We start from the raw sequence: 24,832 nt of genomic DNA on the forward strand, positions 1-24,832 counted from the left end.
CAACACAACACACATGCGTCGTGGAGCTCTGGTGAATGCGCATTGGAGATTAATATTTTGTATAATAAAGTGGTAAATTATGTTTTTTTGCGCAAACAAATCACTCACGTCGCTTCATAAAGTTGAGGTTAAACCATTGGAGTCGCATGGATTACTTTAATGATGTCTTTACTACCTTTCTAGTCCTTGAAAGTGGTAGTTGCGCAGCTGTCAAGGGAGGGACAGAAATCGCTCATATTTCATCAAAAAGATCTTCTGAAGATGAATGAAAGTCTTATGGGTTTGGAACAATATCAGTGTGAGTAATTAATGACATAATTTTCGTTTTAGGGTGAACTAACCCTTAAACACTACATTTAAATGTCATGTAGTCATCTAGCTTTCTAGTTCATCATCACAAAGGTGATTACTTAATTTCCTTAAGGCAGTGAATTTACCTTTAATTCTCTCTATATTAACATTGTTAGAGCATGCACACTTTCAAATTAAAGGAGAACTCCGGTCAATTTTAACATTGAGCTAATTTTTTTGTAAATTTGGAGTGCTGTCAATACAGAGAACAACGACAAAAATCGGTGTTGCCTACACCGTGTTATCCTCTTTTTAAAATTTGCACCCTGTTGACTTCAATGGGGCAAGTTTTAAACCTGCTTTTAGCCTCTTAACATCCTGGATGTGTCATTACAAGTGCACAGGTCATGTGAGTGATTCCTTCGGAGTGAACACGGTGAATCTGACTGCAGTAGATGAGAAAGATATGAATAAAAAGGATGTTTATTCAGCCAGCGCACATACCTGTATTTACATCCTGTTTTCGGTCGAAGTCCATAGTAATCGATTGTCGTCGTCGAGTTCACGCGCATGATCATAGGTACTAAACCAATGCGCGTGAACTCGAAAATCGATTACTATGGACTTTGACCGAAAACAGGATGTAAATACAGGTATGAGCGCTGGCTAAATAAATATAATTTTTATTAATATCTTTCACATCTACTGCAGTCAGATTGACCCGCGTTCACTCCAAAGAAATCACTCACATGACCTGTGCACTTGTAATGACACATCAAGGATGTTAAGAGGCTAAAAGCAGGTTTAAAACTTGCCCCATTGAAGTCAACAGGGTGCAAATTTTAAAAAGAGGATAACATGGTGTAGGCAACACCGATTTTTGTCGTTGTTCTCTGTATTGACAGCACTCCAAATGTACAAAAAAATGAGCTCAATGTTAAAATTGACCGGAGTTCTCCTTTAAGTTTTATATTGTACCGTAACTGATTTGATTATCAGTCGCAATGCTTCATGGGATGTTTTGTCCAGTCCCTCATAAGAGCTGGTTGGTTTGATGCTCTTTACTAAAGAGTTTCTTTTTTAATCCCTATGGAGAAAATGAATGAAAATACAGTGGAAAATACTTGCACTCTATAGCAGTATTCTGTGATAATTTCAAGACACATCAGTTATGTTTTGTAGTACTTTTTTGGTCTAAAGTGATTTTGTTAAGCAAACGCATTTCTCAAAGAGCCTCACGTTTAATTTATAGCCTACACAACTGCTTTCATGACCATTTCCAGCTGTCACTCTCACTTACATTAGATGTGTGATGCGGCCCAGCAGTTCTGCTGATGAACATAAAACACTCCATCTTTATTAACTTTATTATGTTGTGTGTCAGCGCGAATCCCAGCACTACACCACCACTGTCAAACAGACAAACACTGTCTGAAAATAAAGACAGATGCTTCGTGTGGAAAGACGCCTCGGCTGTTTTACACAACTGATCTCACCCACTGGCCTTATACTTACAATAATAATATTGTACTATGAAAAGGCTCTTATAATTGTCACAGTGTGGTTGCAGCAAGGATGAGTTTGAGCAGGATCTAGTTGCTCTCAAATTAACACTCATCAGAGAGATCAAGATGCACGAACAGAACAGCCACTTAAAACAGACATAAGAATTAACCTGAACGGAGTATAAAGAGACTAAATGAGTGAGTTAATAAGGATCAGGTGACACCATACCCTGCTAGTGTAACAAACAACTAGGAAACTAGGGGGGCCGTTTACACCGCACCACTTTCAGCTACGATTGTAATGAGTTTTGGCTGTTCATTTACACGACAACGGCATTTTGGGGGCCTGAAAACGCAAACTTTTGAAAACAAGACTGTTATCGTCGTTTAAGTTTTTAATACATTATTATCGTGTAAACATACCGGAAGTCACACACTATGTCAACTAAGGAAGACAGGTAATAAACACAGGAACTTGGAACAAACAAAACCAAACCAAAACAGACCATCAACCTGACAATAATGACATCACACTGTAGAATGCCATGTTTATATATTGTAGTTTATTCATAGTTATGGACGCTTGTTTTCACTACTTTTTATCTCACAGTCATGACTTTGTTTTCTCACGCAATTGTGTTTACATCTTGCAATTCTGGCCTTTTTTTCTCAGAATTGTGAGATATAAACTTGCAATTGCGAGATATAAAGTCAGAATGGTGAGTTGACTTTTTTTTTTCTCAGAATTGCGAGTTTATATCTCACGATTCGAGAAAAAATTGCAATTGCAAGTAAAAAGTCTATATTTTATCCTTTTGTCAAACTGATTACCCATGAATTACCCATAGCAGATCTAGACAGGTGGAGCTGGGGAAGGTGGAGGGTTTCTGAAAGCACTGCACTGCTACGGCAAATGCTGACGAAGTATTTGAAGGTTGAGCAACGAGCTCATTGGCTACTGATACAGCAGGAACCAATCAGCTGCGGCCTATAGAGATGATGTGATTGCAAGCAGAGTTGAGGACCAATCAGCCTGCGCCATCTAGAGTTTCATGACACAACTTTGTATTAACGACATGAACATGTTCGGGAAACAACCGTGACTTGCTAGTTAGTTTGTGCAATGATGCATCATACTACGGTGTTTAAGCAGCGAGTTACTGTATGTCGTTATCAGGAAACACACCCCTGATGGTGATATCTAGTTCTAGTTGTTTCATGTATCAACAATTAGCTTTATTAGTAGCCTGTTTAATCCTATTTGAAAGATAAAAAAAGGAATAATTGGGGTTTAAGTGTCATTTTGATATAGCTAGATGAGCTGTAAATTAGTTTATTAAATTTCCCTTGTGACGTTACTGAAACCAGAAGCCTGCTGCATGCAAACATTTTCTATGTCTGTGCTTTTATGCTCTGAGTGGTTTGGTAAAGCTCAAAGAAAGGGGGAAATAGTGCACTTATTTTCAGCAAGAACACAATCTTCTCCACAGGCGGAAGGACAGCCGTGGATTACATTTTTTCAGGAAGGCTCTGCCACGATTTGCCATGGTCTTCCTTTATTTTCAGTAGTGTTTTGAAGACAACAAAAGGATGTTTGAGCTGAGCGTGGTTTATTTGAACATGCTCTTATTAATCTCCTGCCCCTGATGAACTAAATGAGGGCACAGCATAGCTGCCACATGCATCATAGCACAGTTATTAACAGTAACAACACATCTGCAAGACAGCGTTGTGCTTGTGTTGTGCGTGTCATATTAAGCTTGCTCACTGGGTTTCGTACGACAGTATTCTCAGTAAATATTATCTGGATTTGGATTTATTTTGAAAAATGCTGTTCATATATTTTTCTTTTTTTAGATTTAGAATTATAAGTTAATACTGTCCATAAAGGATTTAGTACATAATTGCCACCTTTAAATCAGTAATTACAATTTACTTAACACATTCTTAAACATTGAACATAGAATCACAATTTGGGAGACCTTGGCATCAAAAAGTTTGAAATCCCCTGAATTAAAAACATCATGCACATGTCGGTTTTCACACCAACTTTTGGTCAAAAAGAAATTCATACTGTATTGCAATACTGAAGAGCATTTACACTGTTGAGTATTAGCTTTGTGTGAGGAAAAGACAAAATTGAAGGCATTATTTGTTGATAATGTTCCCCTCTGATATACAGTAGCAATGCCAAGGTCATGGGCTTGATTCCCAGGTAAAAGTTGCCCATATTTTTATAACTTAAGTTCCCCATTAAGTTATAAAATCATAATTATTGATTAACATTTTTCTCTATTTGTGGTTGTAGTGTACTCGTCTGCCTCTAGCCTTTGTTTGACCCTCATCACACTGTTTTTCTCGAGGGGTTCGCGTCCTCCACATCACTTCACATGCTTTGATATGTAGATGCATCCCTTTACCAACCACAAATCCAATGTCAGGAGACGTGACTCAGATCTGATGCGGCCTGAGGGGCCACAGATGCTTTCAATCACGTTTTACTCGTGATGATAATGCTCATTAAACATTATGCCTCATATTAGTGATATTTATGTAGCTTTGGCTGTATGCATCCATGGAAACAGTTTGTGGAAATTAGTCATTAGCAGCAGAGTGCCAGTAATGATATAACAAACAAATTTTATTTGTGCAGAATGGAATATCATTACTAATGATGTTTGCTTTTGGCAAATTAGGGAAACGGATGTTTCCTTGGTAACATTTCCAATACCTTTCATTAATAATAATTTACAAATAATTTGTAATGTTTTGAACTGTAAGCCGTTTTATAAATTCAAATATGAATACATTTGAAAATATATTAAAGTTTCATGATATTTCTGAATATTTTATCTAGATATATTACCTAGAAATTGTAATATAATGAGCTCAGTGAATGCTTTTATGAAGTTGTATCACTCCATAATAAAGAACTGTGTTTGATATTTACTGCATTATAAGTCACATCATGAACCCGTAGTGTTGCAATGCGGTTATATTAATATAAAAAAATATATTTGAGCGCTATGGTCGAGGGGAAGATAATCAGTGAATAAAGTCTTATCTGTTCCTCATACATAACTATTGTAAGTCTTGGATTATAGCTCATCCCTTATGAAAAAGAGGTGCACTTAAATGTACTGAAAGTGCATTTGTCATATACTTTAAATCTTAAAAGGATATACAAAAGAGAGATACATTTTAAATAATTAATTTAATCTTTTGTTGTACTTTAAAGAAATACACTTGACATGTTGACTAACACACTAAAGCACATTTAAGTTACTTGATTGTAATTTTACTGTGTTATACATAAATATGTATTTAAGTTACACTCTAAAGTTCAGCTAATTGCATTTAATAGAAATTTAAACTATAATACATGTTCATGTAAGGTCCCCATTAAATCAAAATTTTAGGTTTTTTTTGGTTTTTAGTATGAATATGTTAGTCTTACTGTTATCTATAAGCTAGTGTGCTCCAAAACAATGACAAAATTCACATTTAGAAGATATAAGTGTTCAAAACTCACAGTCTCTCACTTCCACCAAAATGGATCAGTGATTTTGATGACATCACTCTGCACTTCTAGCCTGGGGTGGGTTTCCCGAAAGCATCGTTGGCCAACTATGGTCGCAAGTTCATCGCAATGTCCATTGAACTCTATTGGTAACGACGGAACTTGCGACCATAGTTGGCCAACGATGCTTTCGGGAAACCCACCCCTGGTTAAAACCAGACCATTCTCAGTAGTAACTGAGTTATGGTCTGGCAAAGCTTCATTAATAACTCATTTCCAAAGGGGCGTCACCAACGGACGTCGCTCAAATGCCTCTGGGCGCAATTGGATAGACCTAAAACCAATCAGAGCGATCGTCATTGTGTAAAGCCATATGCGGTGTCCTAAAGTTACACTACGCCATAAACGTATATACTCTTTTTTTGAAGAAAAGGTATTTACTTTTGAATGTGTAGCACAAAAGTAGGCAAGCTTTAGGACATACTACTTCGTCATCTTTATCGGACGGATCTGTCGCGTGCATCCTGTCACGTAAACTGCCCTGTCAATCATCTTGTCACAGTTAAAATCCTCTATTAAATCTAATTTAATTTCCTACCGTTTCGGATAGAAATGTAGTAGCACGTTCATCTGCCAGTGGGTCTTTCATGAAGACTGTCCTCATGTGTTTGCAATTTGAATATAATAATGCATTTAAAAGTTGCTGCGCTTCACCAACGGATGTCGCTCAATGGGCGCAATTGGATAGACCTAAAACCAATCAGAGCGATCGTCATCATGTAAAGCCCGTCTCAACGTTTCTGATTGATGCCGCGGATTAGAAATGGGCTTGAATGAGCTCTTTGCCAGACTACTTGCAGAGCAAATCTAAATTTGCCAGAAGTTGTCTGGGTTTTCCCAGGCTACTGCACTTCAGCTTCTCATCAGATTTGCTGTCCAATCAAATGCTCTCTAGATTATGAAGCTCCGCCCCCTACACTATAAATAGATGCTGAAGCCGGGGCTGAAATTGGTCAGTTGTTCACACATTTACTATTTTCTATACGGTGAATATCACGCAGTGCACTATATAGGGGATAGGGAACGATTCAGACAGTGCATGTCTGGTTTGACATTAGTCTCCGCCGCAGCTTCGGTCCACAGACACGATACACAGAGCGGATCATACGATCAAGTCGGCTCAGACCAGAAAACACATCGGACCCATTTGAATTCAACACAAAATACTGTATTTTAAAGCGATATGTTGGAGATTAGGAGGAAACTGCGGCTTTACTGAGCTCAACGGCTCTGGCCGAGCTGTGATTTAAACGAAACGTCATTGGCTATTTTAGAAAAGGGGAGGAGCTGTTTGAAATGTCCCGCCCTGTCTTCCTGTTTCAGTGGGTTGGGGTGACAATGACAGGATTTTTTTTATTTTTGGGTGAACTACTCCTTGGTGGTGGTGGAGAAACAGAAAATCTCTTGGTCTGAGACTGGCCTTCATGGATAGATGCTCTTTGAGCTGACAGCCACTGCACACCTGTCCCAGCATGCCTTTCTCCTCGGGCTCCTCGGAGATTTGCATCAGGACGGCCTCAGCGACTAATGGATATTGACATGCCAATCTGAGAAAAGAGGCTCAGAGACTCCTTCTGACCTCAACGTTTCCTTTAAAAGGCATTCAGTGTGGGACGGGAAAGATGAAGACCATCCATCAGAGATGACATACTGGCTGGTTTTTGTCTCTCTGAGAGAGACTGAGAGGGATGGCAACGATATCGAAAAGACAGGCTGCATCTGAATAAACATACTTCCCTTCCCTAAACTACTCTACTTCCCGACAGTAGAAAAAAAAAAAGAGTAGTGTGTGATTTGCATATCACAAAATTCTGATTTGCAACTTTTTGGACACAATTAAAAAGATTAGATTATTCATAACAACCGCATTCAAAGTCAGACATTAGTGAAAAAAAAAAAAATCTCAGAAAGTGTAAGAAAGCTACCTAAGAATCAACTCTAAATAAACGCTCAAGATACACACCGTTTTTTTATTGTTCTGATGTGCACATATCTGGCATAATTGGGTAAACATTTCTTTGGACATTCTGCCCAAAATTGTCATACCGCCTAATGCTAAAGTTTTGACAAGTGTCAAATCACCTTTATTTATACAGCGCTTTATACAATACAGATTGTTTCAAAGCAGCTTCACAGTGATGACAGGAAAATTATGCATTTCAGCTGAAGTCAGTTCAGTGTTGAGTCAGTTCCATTGTAAAGATCAGCAATTATTAAATTTGTTCATTTAGTCTATTAAGCAGTTCTGCTAAAAACAAATATGTCGTAGTCCAGCTCACGTACAGCAGCGTCAGTACAGTCAGATCAATAATATTGTCGAATAATAAGTGCTCAGGCTCAGTCGGGAGGCCAGATCTCCTCTAGCCAATCAACAAACATGGTGTGATTATGATTCAGGTCCATCACGAGTCCGAATACAAGAGGCACACCATTGAATTCAAAGCCATGGGTTCCAATTTAACCAAAAAGAAACTGTTGCTGCTGTTTCTTTTAACTAGAAATGTATTATTTGGATGGCAAAAGAGAGTAATTCGATTAACTAAAGTTAAACCGTCACAGGAGGAAAAAAGCAGCCGGAGGCAGTAATATTAAGAGAGGCATTTACATATTTGACATACAGTATGTACGATATTTTGACATTTACATATCCTATTCATTTAGTTCTTTAAAAAAAAATACATTTCTATTTTGAGTGTTTGCTGGCACACAGGAAGGGGGGAAATCTTGAGACAGGAAATACTAGCATCAAATGTTTTACATATAAAATCCTATTGAATAACAAATTTGGGTCAGAACTCAAGAAACTATTGCTTCTATTATAGAAATGGCTTCTGTTGCTAAGATATAGTTTTACAGACAGCTTAAATGGATAGATCACCTACTTTTTTTATATATTTTTTTACATTATTTAATCATCCTCATGTCATTCCAAACCACTGACATTCTTTGTTCTGTGTATTTTGAAAAATGAATGTTTTTTTTTTTTTTTTTTTTTTTTTTCATACAATGAAAGTCAATGCGGTGCAATATTGTTTGGGCTTCATTGACTTTCAAAATATATTCTTTTGTGTTCCAACAAAGAACACATAATGCAGTGTGTCAGCTCTGGTCTTACATTGAAGCATTATTGACTTCACATTAGCACATCTCTTAAAGAGGACCTATTATGCAAAATTCACTTTTACATAGTGGTTGAGCATAAATGTGTGTCAGCAGTGTGTGTGCACAACCAACCTGTAATAGTAAAAATCCAACCCTCTCCTTTTTTCTTTTTTTCTTTTTTTTTTTTTTCTTTTTTTGAGCATAAAAGGTCCCCTTTAATGACCTCTTCCTGTTTATGGGTGGTTTCCAGATTTAGCCGGAAAATCGACCAGATTTATAGGCCAATAAATCCTTAGAATGTTTTGCACACATATGATATCCAACCTTAGCAACAGGGATAAATAGCCTGAATCTCTCTGAAGGTACACAGTAAAACTAAATACCAGAACAGTAGGGCAAAACAGGTGTTGAGATATATGCATGTGGAAAGTCAGAATTATGGCACAGTGTGAGTCATTATCTACAAATGGACTGGTAATGGACATTCACAGGAGTGGCCAACCTGCCAAAATGTCTCCAAGTGCACAGTGGAACCTCATCCATGAAGTCTCATAATATCCCAGAAAAACCTCCTAAGAACTGAGGGTCTCTCTATCATCAGCTGATGTCAGTTTTCATGTCTCATTACAGAACCGTGCAAAATTGGACTTCATGGACGAGCTAGGTGAAATACACTGCTTACCTAGAAGAAAAACAGGATCTCACGCTATCTAAACCACATGATCCCCCAAAATTTGGGACAATAATCTATAAAAATAAGTGGAACTTTTAGAGGGTGCAAGCATCCCTGGATCTGGTGTGAAGGGAATACAGCTCTCTGCATTATAAGGATGACACGCTTACAGTGAAACATGGCAATGCAATGTCTAGAGAAGGCATTTAATGACTCTAACCCTTAAAGGTTTAATTAACAATTATTTTAGCACTTTTGAGGAAGAAACATTTGGGGAAAATGAAATGCAACTATTGCTGCATTTTCCTCCTTCGGCCATCTGCTTTCAAAGGACAATTTCAACAGAACAGATCTAACAAATCAAAAATTAATTAATACAATTATTTTGTATTAGAAGCAGCATAAATGCATTCCAATAATTTGTCTTAATTATGTATTAAATGAATATACTAACCAAACTAATTGAATATTTGAAGGATTAAAGGGAAAGTTCAATTTACTCATTTACTCACCCTCATGTAATTCCCTCAAGATTTTTGTTCATCTACAGAACAACAATTATATATATATTTTTTGTCCATCCCTTGAAAGTCTACTTAACATTTAGAGCTTCAAAAAGCACACTGGTGCTCGACGTACAATTCAACGTCCGGTTCAGCTTCCATTTTACATATTTAATGTACTATATACATGTGCATGGCCTAAAACTAACTTTTTGACACACCTGCCAATGTGCCGGTGACAAAATACACCGGCCATTTTTTTTTTTTTTTTCTGGCCATGAAACTGTTTTTGCAAAAACAGGGAGTAATGACACCAAAATGTTAGACACCAGTGACGATTCACAATTCTCTTTTCCAATTTCAAGACAACAGCTAAAACTACTAGCCTAACTAATATAAATTTAAATCATTCAATGCAAGTAAACAGTCAGTAATAAAACAAATTTTTAAAAAGGAACAAATAATCAAATTAGAAGCAAAAGCAAAGATAAATACAAAATAACAAGGATACAAATGGAATTAAAAATGCGTTTCAGGTTTGTTTAACGGTAGGTTTCAGGTACAAAAAAATATATAAAGTTAAGCAAATGTTAAATAACATGTTCATCTAAGTATATATCTTAGTATACATATTATATGCTGGTTGACCATATGTAAACAAGAGCCTAAATTAAATATGTTCATCATTTAAAGCAATCATGTCTCTTCAGAATTCATATGGAGTACTTTATTAACGTCTTTATGAACTTTTGAAATCTTGATCATGGAAGAATGCATCAGTGGAAGATTGCATGAAAACTTTTAATGTAACCAAAAGTCATTAAAAAGTCATTAAGATTTTCTTTTGATTCCAGTATTTTACTTAGGTTACACTTTGATGGTCCCCATTCAGACATTCTTTTGATTATAAGTAACGTTGCACCTACATGTCAACTAGCGCTCAATAGAGTATCAGTGGAGTATAAAGTAGACTGTTAGGTTAGGGTTAGGAGAATAAGGGGTTGGGGTTGCAAAGTTACTTATAGTCAGTAGAATGTCTAAAGTGGACCAGCAAAATAAAGAGTTGCCTTTATTTATTTTCAAAAACAGCAATAATAGTGATGGTTTGATGTTGAGGGAAGCATGAATTTTGTTATATGCCAAGTCCATATGTACTTGAAGTTAAAGTATGATCCAAAGCAAAATCTCTAAGAAAAGTCAGTAAATATATCACGACACAATGTACTGTTAATATAAAAGAATATTCTGTACTGTTTTTTTTTTTTTTTTTTTTTTCGAGGTGTTTTACTCGTTTTTTGAATTTATGCTCTGCATTGTTTTCTAATTGAAGGAAATGTCTGTAAACTGAATGTACAGGCAATTTTCTGTCTGGCTTTTTTTTTTCTTTTCTTAAAGTGCAGAAAAATCCTTTAGTGACCGTATCTACTGTATGCATCAGTATCCTCTGTGAGCAGCTCATTTCTGAAGACTTACCAATCAATGTCACTGGTAAAGCAGTAATGCAAAGAAGAATCCTCTACAGAGACATGCAAGTCTCATATCAAATTATACGAGGTGCCAGTCAGTGTCAGTTATTGGCATTAAGGCCGTGTGTCCACCAAAGCGTTTTTTTCACGCGGCTGGCGTATTTTTTCAATTGTTTTCAGTGGGAGCGCTGCTTTTTTAAAATGATTTGAGCGTAACGAGGCGCTTTTCACGCTGAAGCACTTTTTTACAGGTCGCTGAGAGTTGAAGAATGTTAAACTCTGGGTAAAATGCAGTGCTCATCACTGTCACTTTTTACCCAACCGTCCAATCACAGTGGAGGAGGGGCGGGACTAATACCACACCTGACCAACCGCCACATTCGGCTTGTACAACGTCAACAGATGACAACAACAAGCATAATAACGGAACAAATTAATTTAAAACAAGAGCCAGAGAAAATACGTTACATTGTATCAACATTTTAATATAGAATCAACACAGAAACAAAATGTCTGTGAAATGAGATACTAGTAACACTTTCACGGATATTCCGTATCATAACAAGCAAAGCGTCTCAACTGAAGAAAAAAAGCCAACGCTGCCAAAACGCTCTCAAGCGCCCATAGCTAGACGTTTTCAGCTGGCTAAAAACTCTTTGGTGGACACACGGCCTAAGGACCAGATATTAGCTTTAACTCAATCTTCAAGAACTCAGTAAACATTAGAATACAGCATTGCACATTGACCTTTGTGCAATACTACTGCACAAATCTGAAACCAGAGTGCTCAAACAAGGCAATGACAGAGAATCAAATGCTTTATCAAGCCCCTGTGGTTAAAAGAAACACCTCTAGTTGTGCAAATGAGCAATTGACAAATTCAGCTGTTTACTTTAAAATGGATTCAATCACTTTTACACTGCTTTTCACCTTTTGCTAACTAACCGTCCTAACCGATAGCAGATCACATTGAGACCACGGCATGTCTGCAGGCTTTCAGTGTAATCACGGTCAAGCGCAAGATAGACCTTCTCACAAACAGAAAGTTAATTCTACAGTGAGAGCCAATTATTTCCTGGAAGCCCAACATGATTGTTTCCAGAGCAAAGCCCGTTTGAGGTCGGAGGCAGAATCCTGTCTGGAAACCACAAGCAATCGCATTTGAAGCCTGACGTAATGGCTCTAATTTTACCTGATGTAGGGGAGGTCTCACCCATGCCGGCCCGGAGGGAGACGCATCCCATGGATGGATAAGCACTGATTTAATGTCTCAGCATTGCTGAGCTTGTTAACCTGTGGACTTATCCAGTTCTCTTATCCAGCCGTGGAAAGTGGAGTTTATTTGCTAGTGGTCTGAATGCCCTCAGCTTTTTTATGAGCACTCTGAAGTAATAAACTATGAGTAAAAAGGAAAAATTGAACAGTACTAGGGGACAGCATTTATAATTGCCAGAACAAGAACAGCCATGGACAGAAAAAACTATTTTTATCTTCCATTAAGACTTAAGAATTACAAGTACAACATAGCATTCAGTTGAACTGATGATGTTCAAGCTCAGATGACCTTATGTTGGCCTGTTAAATATAATCCAGTGTTCTCCTCAACACCGGCACATTGATAATGTCTGTGAGATATAGACCAGTTTAGTGACACACTTGATTGATTTAATACCCCTCTAGACATGTTGACCACTCACAAGTGATATTTACAGCCTGTAAAACAAAGTAGTTGTGTTATTAGTGCTTCCATCCTTGTGCTGCCACAGATAATGAGTGAAAATGAATATTCCAATTTACAAATACGTCTTCCTTCGATTCCTTCGTTTTGGTTTCCTTCCCTTGCACCCCTGGGGAGGAAAGGAAACGAGGATGCACAAATAAGAAATGAGAAGCACCAAATGTGTTCAGAAAACGTCCTCCTCTGGCATTTCAAATGAATAAACACGAGTGGAGAAACTTCTCCCGCTTCTATCATACTCTCTGTTCTCTGCGGTTCCTCATATACACTGGCCATCGGGAGCATTCCCAGTGCATGACCCGGCAACTGATTTTGCCCGCTGCCCTGTTTTATTTAATATCATTATTATCATTATATGTTATTGCCTACCCAATATACTATAGTAATAATGTCTGAATTCGGTAATAAATCGATAATGAATTGGTTAAGCTTGACTGGCAACGCAACACTCCATGCCTCCGCCAAACGGTTTTGATCAGAGGGAGATATATATCAATACGAGGGAGTCGAGGATGAAGAGGAGGAGAAAGGAGCAAAGATGGAAAGGTCTCCAAGAAGAAATATAGCAAAATTACTGAACTGTTCAGGGCTTCAAGTGCAGGCCAGTTTCATCTGTAAATGAGCAGCTGTAGTTTTTTTTTTTTTTTTTTTTTGCTTTTTTTTTTCATGGTCATACAAAAACATAGGGTTGTCCGGGATTCCAAAATTTGTTATGGATGTATGGGATGGCTTGGAGAAATTAGATTTTGTTCCAGTAAGAGACTTCCGGTCTCATCCGCTTCCAGTTATTTTAGCTGTATAAAAACAGTCCGTTATGCTGCTTGATATTGCAAATTGTTATTTGTTATCATATCATTCTAATTAATTACAGTAATAATAAACACACTGGTTTGTAGCGCGAATTATTTCACCAATTAGGGATTTTCCTTTTCTTCCAGTTATAGCGGCTAATGAATGGAAGTTTACGCACATTCACATAAAATAACTTCCGTGTTGCAGAGTAAGGTGGATAGCAGCTATGAATCACAGCATGTCAAGTCCAAAAATGTTTTGGGTGGTAAATAATAGCGGAAATACCAGATGGGGAAACTCGTACAAATGCACATGCAATAAAGTCAGATGCAAAATAACTGTGTTCATTTCATTGCTATTATTTCACTGTGTGTCTTTAGTAAATCCTGACAGTAGTTTGTTTTTATGCCTATAAGTGCTGGCCAAATCTGGCCCTTACAATGAAATGGGTAATGCCCGGGAATCGGGTAAACGGTGTGTAGTGTATATAGTGGGGTAGGTTGTATCACAATCTATGTACTTCAAAGACAAAGCAAAAGGACTTACAATCCTCTTCTTTGGAAAATTCTGAATTTCTGCACGCAACTACAGCATTTGGGTTCATCTTGATATGTTTATTGCAACATGAATTATTGTCTGTGATAAATCTGGAATGAAGCCGGAGCAGAATGATTACAGAATACAGATGGCTATGAGGAGAGTGAGGAATGTGCTATTGCTCTTCTCAGATACTTTGGTCTAGTCTGACACAAGTGACATGCAAAGGTTGCTTCATTTGGACCTATTTCCATTGGCAAATATAATTTGTTAATATAATCACACATTGGTTATTAATATGAAATTACCTGCAGCCTTTTGCCTGTTTTATTGCTTAATTGTAATGTTCTAAAGCATATTTGCACATTTGTATCAAGCACAGATCCAAGACCAATTGTAACTAGACTGTTGGTCACAAGCAAAGGCTTTTGCAGATGACAGCAGAAAAAAAAATAGAAAATGACTGAGCCTCCAGGAAGCACTAAATCAATATGTGACTGAAAAGCAAATGAGAATGCTGTTTATAAATGAACTGTCATAGGGGTTATGAATGCAGGGGAGTTGTACTGTAGGCTACCAATGAACACGTGTGCCTTGAAAACAAACGTCACTGTAACTTGCTTGAAACATTTCAAAGAGAGAAAGGAAACTTTTTTGGATGTTTCTTGATAAACTGATGCTTTGTTCATGATAGAAGCATTGCATTGCATAGCACATGGCAGAAAGCGCAACAAAATGAGTCAAATTCAACTGTATGTCATGATATCATAAAATAACAGTAATTGGGAAAAAGAAGTGCACTTAACTGTATTGAATGTGCACTTATTGTGCTTCAAATCTTGAGGGTATATTTCTTTAAAAGTGAAGTAATTCAAATAAAAGGCCACTTAAGTGTGCTTATAGAGAGTTCACTTTAATGCCTATTTCTGTCAGGACCACTATCGTCAAATACGATTGACAATTAGCATACAGTTTGGATTGGCGGTGTGGTTCCGTTCTGGGCAGGAACTAGCATGGATAAGAGCGGGGAGGGCAGCAATAACCCCCCTTGGGGTAAACAGAACAGAACCAACATGAATGTATGCAGATATCATTAATTCAAGATTTTAAAGTACAACATAATTCGAGAATTTATTTTGATTCAAGGGGAATCAGAATGCCAAATCCCGACTGGGCGAGAGGAGGAGCTGGGGAGGGAGGAGGGTAATTCGCTTCTGAGAAACGAGAGGAGCTGGGGAGGGAGGAGGATAATTCGCTCCTGAGAAACGAGAGGAGCTGGGGATGGAGGAGGGTAATTATCTCCTGAGAAACGAGAGGAGCTGGGGATGGAGGAGGATAATTCGCTCCTGAGAAACGAGAGGAGCTGGAGAGGGAGGAGGATAATTCGCTCCTGAGAAACGAGAGGAGTTGGGGAGGGAGGAGGGTAATTCACTCCTGAGAAACGAGAGGAGCTGGGGATGGAGGAGGGTAATTCGCTTCTGAGAAACGAGAGGAGCTGGGGAGGGAGGAGGATAATTCGCTCCTGAGAAACGAGAGGAGCTGGGGATGGAGGAGGATAATTCGCTCCTGAGAAACGAGAGGAGCTGGAGAGGGAGGAGGATAATTCGCTCCTGAGAAACGAGAGGAGTTGGGGAGGGAGGAGGGTAATTCACTCCTGAGAAACGAGAGGAGCTGGGGATGGAGGAGGGTAATTCGCTCCTGAGAAACAAGAGGAGCTGGGTAGGGAGGAGGGTAATTCGCTCCTGGGAAACGAGAGGAGCTGGGGATGGAGGAGGGTTATTCGCTCGTGAGAAAGGAGGAGCTGGGGAGGGAGGAGGATAATTCGCTCCTGAGAAACGAGAGGAGCTGGGGATGGAGGAGGATAATTCGCTCCTGAGAAACGAGAGGAGCTGGGGAGGGAGGAGGATAATTCGCTCCTGAGAAACGAGAGGAGTTGGGGAGGGAGGAGGGTAATTCTCTCCTGAGAAACGAGAGGAGCTGGAGAGGGAGGAGGATAATTCGCTCCTGAGAAACAAGAGGAGCTGGTGAGGGAGGAGGGTAATTCGCTCCTGGGAAACGAGAGGAGCTGGGGATGGAGGAGGGTTATTCACTCGTGAGAAAGGAGGAGCTGGGGAGGGAGGAGGATAATTCGCTCCTGAGAAACGAGAGGAGCTGGGGATGGAGGAGGATAATTCGCTCCTGAGAAACGAGAGGAGCTGGGGAGGGAGGAGGATAATTCGCTCCTGAGAAACGAGAGGAGTTGGGGAGGGAGGAGGGTAATTCTCTCCTGAGAAACGAGAGGAGCTGGAGAGGGAGGAGGATAATTCGCTCCTGAGAAACAAGAGGAGCTGGGGATGGAGGAGGGTAATTCGCTCCTGAGAAACGAGAGGAGCTGGGGAGGGAGGAGGGTAATTCGCTCCTGAGAAACGAGAGGAGCTGGGGAGGGAGGAGGGTAATTCACTCCTGACAAACGAGAGGAGCTGGGGATGGAGGAGGGTAATTCGCTCCTGAGAAACAAGAGGAGCTGGTGAGGGAGGAGGGTAATTCGCTCCTGAGAAACGAGAGGAGCTGGGGATGGAGGAGGGTTATTCGCTCGTGAGAAAGGAGAGGAGCTGGGGAGGGAGGAGGATAATTCGCTCCTGAGAAACGAGAGGAGCTGGGGATGGAGGAGGGTAATTCGCTCCTGAGAAACGAGAGGAGCTGGGGATGGAGGAGGGTAATTCGCTCCTGAGAAACGAGAGGAGCTGGGGAGGGAGGAGGGTAATTCGCTCCTGAGAAACGAGAGGAGCTGGGGATGGAGGAGGGTAATTATCTCCTGAGAAACGAGAGGAGCTGGGGATGGAGGAGGGTAATTCGCTCCTGAGAAACGAGAGGAGCTGGGGAGGGAGGAGGGTAATTCGCTCCTGAGAAACGAGAGGAGCTGAGGCAGGAGGAGGGTAATTCGCTCCTGAGAAACGAGAGGAGCTGGGGATGGAGGAGGGTAATGCGCTCCTGAGAAACGAGAGGAGCTGGGGATGGAGGAGGGTAATTCGCTCCTGAGAAACGAGAGGAGCTGGGGATGGAGGAGGGTAATTATCTCCTGAGAAACGAGAGGAGCTGGGGAGGGAGGAGGGTAATTCGCTCCTGAGAAACGAGAGGAGCTGGGGATGGAGGAGGGTAATTCGCTCCTGAGAAACGAGAGGAGCTGGGGATGGAGGAGGGTAATTCGCTCCTGAGAAACGAGAGGAGCTGGGGATGGAGGAGGGTAATGCGCTCCTGAGAAACGAGAGGAGCTGGGGATGGAGGAGGGTAATTCGCTCCTGAGAAACGAGAGGAGCTGGGGATGGAGGAGGGTAATTATCTCCTGAGAAACGAGAGGAGCTGGGGAGGGAGGAGGGTAATTCGCTCCTGAGAAACGAGAGGAGCTGGGGATGGAGGAGGGTAATTCGCTCCTGAGAAACGAGAGGAGCTGGGGATGGAGGAGGGTAATTCGCTCCTGAGAAACGAGAGGAGCTGGGGATGGAGGAGGGTAATTCGCTCCTGAGAAACGAGAGGAGCTGGGGATGGAGGAGGGTAATTCGCTCCTGAGAAACGAGAGGAGCTGGGGATGGAGGAGGGTAATTCGCTCCTGAGAAACGAGAGGAGCTGGGGATGGAGGAGGGTAATGCGCTCCTGAGAAACGAGAGGAGCTGGGGAGGGAGGAGGGTAATTCGCTCCTGAGAAACGAGAGGAGCTGGGGAGGGAGGAGGGTAATTCGCTCCTGAGAAATGCGATAGATGCTGATAATACTGAAGGAGCTTATATATGTATACAGTGATAGGCGTCGTATATAGGTAGACGTGGATCAGCTGATGCGAGCTCGACTAACATGACCTGCCAGAACTGACGCTACACTTGATGTTTCTTTGCACACACTTTTAAAAATGTGCAATTTGTAATGATGTCAAATTAAAACCATTACTTTAAATTTTAAATCATAACATTTTAATAATCTATTGTCATGCTTTAGGCACATGTAAAGTACTTGATTGTAATATTAACTGTGGTGTGTTATTTGATATTATATTTAAAGTTAATATATTTTAAATGTACTAAGTTGCAATTTCATATAAAAGTACTATTTTTGTTTACCATAAATACTTATCAGTACATTCCACAGTACAATTTAACACCATTTTACAGACAAATAGAATTATTACAAAATAATATCCTACTTAAGTGGTCAAAAACACTCTAAAATTCAGATTATTTCATGTAATATTAATTTAAACTATAATACATTTTCATGTAATTGCAGTTAACATGCAATTAAGTTAACATGCAGTTAACATGCATTAAGTGTCTGAAAAAATTACATGCAAGTATATTATTTAAAATTATAATTTAATATTATTTTCAGAAGCATTTTTTTTAAAAAGCATACTAAAGTACTGCTTTTTTCACAAGCTCAGTATGGTTTAAAAAATGTGAATTTTGTCAAATAAATTAAATCATTTATCAAGATGTACTGCATACAGTAGTAGTGATGGCCCAGTTCAATCTATTATTAAACGTCTGCCTGCTAATAATCACACACTCATTTTAATCGACAAATTCATATTGTGGAATGACTTTGCATTAAAATAGCTCCATTAAAGCCGAGAGAGAACAGTCTCACTGCTAAATAAATTCCACACTTTTCTGAATGAACCCTTAAGCATCCATACATCTCGTTCATCCTTACTGATCAAAACGCAGTGCAACTCCACTCTCAGACATACAAACACTTGAGCACTGTGTGCATTAGGCTTCCCGACCAATGCTGCATGACACAGGGTTAGTGTTCAGAGCCACATTCATTTGAAGCTCCAGGTTGTGTAAGTTCTGAGACTCTTCTCATAACACCTCATTTATTACAATATACTTGTCCAAAAGCTTTCATTATAAGTGTCTGTGTCTCTACTGAGGCCGTAGCAACGTCAGAATCAACTAAGCAGTGACCCCTTTTGGTGAGACAAAGTCAAACATCTTTCATGCACCTAAACGCCACGGCGACAATGACAGGAACATGTCAGGCTGTCAGCTCTTTATATCCTTGTTAACTCACTATTCATTATTTGATGACACAAGTTTACAAGCTAAAGAGCTGGAGTGTTGCACGCTGTGCAGTGCTGTAATGTTTTATAGGCCAGCTGACTGCAGCTCAGAGCATAACAGATGCTGGTGTAAAGAGAGAGATGCTGAGGTCCCGCCATCTGTGAATGGATGGTCAGATGAAGAGGAAAGAGGAGACAAAAGGCGCTCAGAAGAAAAGAAAGAGAAACACGAGAAAGGGAGGAGAGGTGAAAGAAAGAAAGTAATAGTGTAAGGCATGTACACTTGTACTTACATGTATGTAGTTATATTAATTTAAGTTCTGCACACATACCTGTACACTCGTGGATTAAATTCTGTGTTAAAAACAATCCAATGACATTTGTCATTTAAGTCTACTTTGAACTCCTTTAAATTAGTTTCTTTCTAGTTTCAGAAAACACTTTTTTCCATTTAAATTTTTTATTTATTTAAAAAAAAAAAAAATGCCATTCTGAAAACAGTAGTTCCCAATCAGTCAGTTGCGTTTGACGCTATGTCGGAATAACATATGTATGTCTCGCCTGGGACCCAATCACCTCCAAGTGGTAACAGAACGAGCCAATGAACATTGGCCAGTGAGATTTGCATGCCAAGTCACACCTACCCATATATACGGGTATAAATATGACCGGCATTACTCACTTCATTCATATTTTTGCTTCGGAGCCGAGCGGTTGTGAATATTGTCCGCTCATTCAAGTCATCCTTCAACTGAAGTGGATTCCTGTGTAGAGAAACAGCAGTTTGAATTGCTAAAAAGAGTTTATTTATTTCTCTCCTGCCGGTGTGAGGGCGGATACAGCGGTGATTAATACTTAGGATAGATGCGTACTTTCATGTCTTGATCTTACCTCGAAGCAGACCATTCCTACGCTTAGCTTCGAGAGTCGAGCATATCAGTACAAGGTCCTCTACTGTGGGCTGTCCCTGTCGCTCCGCGTCTTTACCAAAATCGTGGACCCTGCCCTAACCCTGCTCAGGGAGGTGGGCGTTCGCATCCTCCACTATCTTGCTCATTCTAGCTCATTCTCGGGATCAGTTGTGCGAACACAGGCACCTGGTCCTCAGGCACCTCAGCCATCTAGGGCTTCGGGTCAACTGGGAAAAGAGCAAAATATCGCAACTCGTCCTCTGAAGTCAGTAGCGGTTCAGGTTCAGTCACACGCCAGGTGGTCCAGCTGATCTGGAGTCGACTCGGGGATGCACAGGTACACCTGTTGCCTCCCAGGAGTTCTCCCACTGCCAGTTGTTCTATTCCCTGACCGAGGGGACCCTCGGCACGGATGCGCTGACACACAGCTGGTCCCGGGGCCTACGCAAGTGTGCGTTTCCCCCAGTGAGCCTGCTCGCACAGACACTGTGCAAGGTCAGGGAGGACGAGGAGTAGGTCTTGTTAGTTGTGCCGCACTGGCCCAACCGGACCTGGTTCCCAGAACGGATGCTCCTCTCGACAGCCCTCCCTGGGGAAGCGTCCAGACCGCGTCCAGACCCCTGGAACCTCCACGTGTGGTCTCTGGATGGGACGTAGAGGACTTAAGTGAACTACCTCCAGCAGTAGTCGACACTATCACTTCAGCTAGAGCCCCCTCTATGAGGCACGCTTAAGCTTTGAAGTGGAGTCTGTTCGCTTCCCTACGGGAAGACCCCGGAAATGCCCGATCCGCTCTGTGCTTTCCTTCTTTCAAGAGGGCTTGAATGCGATGCCACCATCGCAGCAAATCACAATGCTGTTGATGGCAGGTCACTGGGAAAGCACAACCTGGTCATCAGGTTCCTGAGAGGCGTCAGGAGGTTAAATCCTTCCAGACTGTGCCTCATCCCTTCCTGGGACCTCTCTGTGGTCCTTTCAGGTCTACAGAGAGCCCCCTTCGAGCGACAGAATATAAACACTTATTATAGGTATACCATAGTGCCCAAACTACTGCCAACATGGCTGGAAAACAAAAGACCTGTGGTAGAGTAAAAAACAAAACACATGACTGACCGGCAATGAGGGACACGAGCTGGACAACAAACAATCAAACAAACAAACAAAAACAGCTTTGGACAGACAACTAAGGGAGAATAAAGAAAGAAATTGGGAGGATAACAAGGAATAGCGGGGCATATAAACCAATAAGCAAGTAACAAGAGGGCACATGGCACACAGAAACAAACAAAACCCATGTGTCTTTTGCATGTTCTGTCATGTTTGAACCCATGTGCTCTCACAAACACCCATAGCATAAGACAAGAGAGTGTATGGCCTAGGGAACAACCCCAAAACCGTATGCTCACACAAGGACAAGACAAACAACAGTAGTGTACTGATCCTGTCACCAAACTAAACATAAGACCAACCAAGGTGACAGGACCCTGGCGTTCTGCCTATGGCCCTTGTGACAAAAAGCCCTTATCCCCTTTATTATAACTTGCAAAATGCCATGCCCTTAAAATCAATCTAATGCTAATTATTTTTTGTACATTTCCTATGCACACTTTTATGTCTAAGAGGCTGAAAGGTCACCAAGAATGAACAGCTCTTCACATGCATCCTTTTATTAAACAATCAACTCGCATTTCAGAGAATAGCATATGCTGCTTATTGATAAAAACAGTGTATACAATCTAGAATGCAAACAGACAAAGTAGCTCAAACATTAGCCAGTAGACATTATATTGCCTGAGGTTTTTATTTGAGAAGCCAATATTGAGATTTTAAAGCAAATCCCACCCATTAAAGCCCAGTGCATAATCAGCATGTAATCTGTTTACGTTCCCATTCGATTTTGCTTTGATAAACAACAGATTCGAAGCCTTCCACGCTCTGTAAATACTGCTATTGTCTGAGTGGCATATAAATTACCACTCGCTCCTCCAACGTAACTAATAACTCCCTGGTTTGCAATTCAATGCTGTTGTTCTTTCCTTCATTCTTTCTTTTCTATGAACATGATAAAGTGTCGAGTCTGCAGTGCTTTGCTGCTTAGCTGCGCCGCAGGGTGACATCGCTGCTTTATCAGTGTTGTGGCATCGTCAGCACTCTCTCTCATTACATATGCATTCAAACAATAGATAATAAAACTATCAAGATTATAACTCATATTCTCATCCTCATAAATCTCTGTTTTAAGGGCTTAATTCAAAGGCTCCCAAATTGTGTTTTGGAGGTCTCCTACGATAGGGTGACCAAATGTCCTCTTTTGCCCGGACATGTCCACTTTTTACGTGCTGTTCGGGGTGTCCAGGGGGGTTTTCACTGTTTTTCATGGGACCTTTAAGCATGTACTTTAAATTGACTGGCAATTGCCTTTGCACACAAAACATATGAAACCGGCTAATCAGCGCGTTCCTCAATCCGCGGCGGCAAGCAGAGCACGTCAGAAATCAGAGGCCTGTGAGTGTGTGTGTGTGTGTTCATCTCAGCCTCATTGGTCTGTCACTGCTCGTCAATGTCAGAACATTTGAAATGACCAATCAAATCAAAGTAGGCGGACTTTATGTTCACAGAATTTTAGCAGCATGACTCGACGCTTCAGTTTACGATCAAGTGCGAGATAAAATGTAAATGTAAAAAAAAAAAAAAATCCTGTGTTTTCGTTTCGGTTGGGATTAGTGTCAAATAAAGGTGCTAGTGACCTAGAAGCCCACATAAGGAAAGTAAAGGCTACAAGAGAACATCAGGAGGATTGAAATAGTTTTTTACTGAAATAGTGTAGTAGATTTATTTATTTATTTATTTATTTTAACCTATGGCCATGAAAATAAATAGTGTCATGTAAAAGGTATTATAAAAGCTAAACTATTATATATCTTTTTTTTTTTATTATTCTATTGTTGCGGGCCAAACGTTGAATGGAAAGGATGTATTACTTTATGTATTAAAGTACAATAACTTAGTTGCAAGGTTGTGAATGCATTTGTCAAGTATTTTTGATGCATTCACCCCCAACCACGCCCCCACCTATCAATCACGCCCCCCAAACCACGCCCCCACCCATCAACCACGCCCCCACCCATCAACCACGTCACCATCCTCTTTTCTGAAAACTAAAATATGGTCACTCTATCCTACGACATGTTTACATGCATCAAATCACACACAAAAAAACACTTTCATTTGCTCATACTATACATTGCACATCACCTCTCATCACCATTTCTCAAACGACTTGTACGAAGATTTGGTCTCTCTAAACCCCACCATTATGCGAGCCTGCTCTGCTCTGATTGGTCAGATGGCCCAGTCTCTGTTGTGATTGGTCTACCGCTTACGGTGTGTCAGCTTCAGCTCCGGAGGGTTAATAAATTCACAGTGATTGTACACTCTGTAAAGACAGTAATGATGGCGATGATTTTACCATATCCATCCGAGCGCGAGTCCGATGATGAAACATTGGAAGAACCCGAACTTCCATCGCAAGGATGACTTGACCAGGACATTTTGCAGTGGCAAGTTTTTACTCAGTTTGTTGTACATTATGATATGTAAGACAATAACTTATCATGCACTTTGATCTTTAAAACTTTACAGACTTTTTACATTCAAAAAACACATTGTTGTAGCTCCACTATTCCCAGTCTGTCTGAAGTTCTATAATTGGCCGGCAGACCCAGAGTGTTGTGATTGGCCGAACACCTAAAGTGTGTCTGAAATGTAACGTCCCTTACCATAATCGTGAGCTTCAGCTTCTAAGCTGCTTCTGCTTCTGTTCTAAGCTGCTTCTAAGCAACTGTAAAAACTCAGTTAATAATAATGTTTTTGGTTTTACCATATCAGTTCGAGCCCGAGTCGGATTCTGAAAATGCGGATGATCAAGCCAGTCAATTGGAACCAACTTTGCAAGCACGACTTGAGAAGAACGGTTCACAGTGGTAAATGGTCTTTTTACATAGCCAGCCTTGCACTTCAGAAAGCTGTCCTCTGTAAAATGAAAAATGTTAATAATAAACAATGCCTTTTTGAGTGCAGAAATCTTACCCATTTCATTTATGCATGACTGACAAATATGCATCACATTATGTTTATTAGTTTGTTAGCGCTAAAACTGCATAATACCAAAATTGTATATGCAATTCATCAATGCATGAATATGAAATATTTTTGGAGTGTAGTCCCATTAAGCAAAAGTGGAAAAAGCCAATAAAATCTCCACACTGTTCTTTGAAAAAATGTACACGCCCCGAGGGGGAAGCCCATCTGTTCTGTACAGCAGCCTGAGGCTCTCAGATGAGCTCAACGATTTCATTCGCAACTTGTCTCTGACAATACAGCAGACCAACCGGATATGTCCCTGCCAATAATTAGCTGTCAAAGCGATAAAAGGACATGCTGTATCTTTAGCACCAGTCAAACTGTGAGTGGTGCACGCATGCGACTATTTGAGCTCTGCGTGTGAGGAACGTTCACACATGGACTTGTGGTGAGATAATGTTGTAAAACAGAAGTGTTGTGACAGCTGCTAATGGAAGGAACTCAACTCAACTCAACTGTGAGCTTGATTTCTCATTTTCTGGCCCTCAATAAAGAGACAAGTATTTTGTGGTCTATAAATGATGACACCTTGTATAACTGATTATTGGCAGGCTTTAT

At 40.3% G+C, this 24,832-nt stretch overlaps 1 protein-coding gene across 1 annotated transcript in view; it reads left to right on the plus strand.

Annotated features, from left to right (window-relative positions):
• astn2 (astrotactin 2) overlaps positions 1-24,832 on the plus strand; it is a 479,465-nt gene that overhangs the window by 344,496 nt on the left and 110,137 nt on the right. The gene's annotated exons all lie outside the window — the stretch shown is intronic.

The sequence above is a fragment of the Squalius cephalus genome, assembly GCF_949319135.1.
Source record: "Squalius cephalus genome assembly, chromosome: 5".
NCBI classification, from domain to species: Eukaryota; Metazoa; Chordata; class Actinopteri; order Cypriniformes; family Leuciscidae; genus Squalius; species Squalius cephalus.